The 1,599-nt window shown below is 40.7% G+C and overlaps 1 pseudogene; it reads right to left on the bottom strand.

The window, feature by feature from the left end:
• Positions 1-1,253: 1,253 nt before the first annotated feature.
• Positions 1,254-1,319, bottom strand: LOC114487259 (uncharacterized; annotated as a pseudogene).
• Positions 1,320-1,599: the final 280 nt, after the last annotated feature.

Raw genomic sequence — 1,599 nt, 5'->3', positions numbered from 1 at the left:
AACCAACAGGGAGGGAACCCAGCCCCACCCATCAGCAGTCAAGCAGACTAAAGTTTTACTGAGCTCTGCCCACCAGAGCAACAGCCAGCTCTACCCACCACCAGTCCCTCCCAACAGGAAACTTGCACAAGCCTCTTAGACAGCCTCATCCACCAGAGAGCAGACAGCAGAAGCAAGAAGAACAACAATCCCGCAGCCTGTGGAGCAAAAATCACATTCACAGAAAGACAGACAAGATGAAAAGGCAGAGGGCTATGTACCAGATGAAGGAACAAGATAAAACCCCAGAAAAACAACCAAACAAAGCGGAGATAGGCAACCTTCCAGAAAAAAAATTCAGAATAATGATAGTGAAGATGATCTAGAACCTCGGAAAAAGAATGGAGGCAAAGATCAAGAAGATGCAAGAAATGTTTAACAAAGACCTAAAAGAATTAAAGAACAAACAAACAGAGGTGAACAATACAATAACTGAAATGAAAAATACACTACAAGGAATCAATAGCAGAATAACTGAGGCAGAAGAACAGATAAGTGACCTGGAAGACAGAATGGTGGAATTCACTGCTGTGGAACATCCCTAACATGGGAAAGGAAATAGCCACCCAGGTCCAGGAAGCGCAGACAGTCCCATACAGGATAAACCCAAGGAGAAACACGCCGAGACACATAGTAATCAAATTGGCAAAAATTAAAGACAAAGAAAAATTATTGAAAGCAGCAAGGGGAAAACGACAAATAACATACAGGGGAACTCCCATAAGGTTAACAGATGATTTCTCAGCAGAAACTCTACAAGCCAGAAGGGAGTGGCATGATATACTTAAAGTGATGAAAGGGAAGAAACTACAACCAAGATTACTCTACCCAGAAAGGATATTATTCAGATTTGATGGAGAAATCAAAAGCTTTACAGACAAGAGAATTCAGCACCACCAAACCAGCTCTGCAACAAATATGGGAAACACAAGAGAAGAAAAGGACCTACAAAAACAAGCCCAAAACAATTAAGAAAATGGTCATAGGAACGTAAATATTGATAATTACCTTAAACGAGAATGGATTAAATGCTCCACCCAAAAGACACAGGCTTGCTGAATGGATAAATGCTCCCACCAAAAGACACAGACTGGCTGAATGGATACAAAAACAAGACCCATATATATGCTGTCTACAAGAGACCCACTTCAGACCTAGGGACACATACAGACTGAAAGTGAGGGGATGGAAAAAGATATTCCATGCAAATGGAAATCAATTAGCAATAATCGCGCCTCGGATAAACCTCATTGGCTACAATACTGCCACTGCGCAAAGCTATGCAAATGGAAATCAAAAGAATGCTGGAGTAGCAATACTCACATCAGATAAAATAGACTTTAAAATAAAGAATGTTACAAGAGACAAGGAAGGACACTACGTAATGATCAAGGGATCAATCCAAGAAGAGATGTAACAGTTATAAATATATATGCACCCAACATAGGAGCACCTCAATACATAAGGCAACTGCTAACAGCTCTAAAAGAGGAAATCGACAGTAACACAATAATAGTGGGGGACTTTAACACCTCACTTACACCAATGAACCAATCATCC

The sequence above is a fragment of the Physeter macrocephalus genome, chromosome 11 (assembly GCF_002837175.3).
Source record: "Physeter macrocephalus isolate SW-GA chromosome 11, ASM283717v5, whole genome shotgun sequence".
Classification (NCBI taxonomy): domain Eukaryota; kingdom Metazoa; phylum Chordata; class Mammalia; order Artiodactyla; family Physeteridae; genus Physeter; species Physeter macrocephalus.
This window is presented reverse-complemented; position numbering and strand designations above follow the sequence as displayed.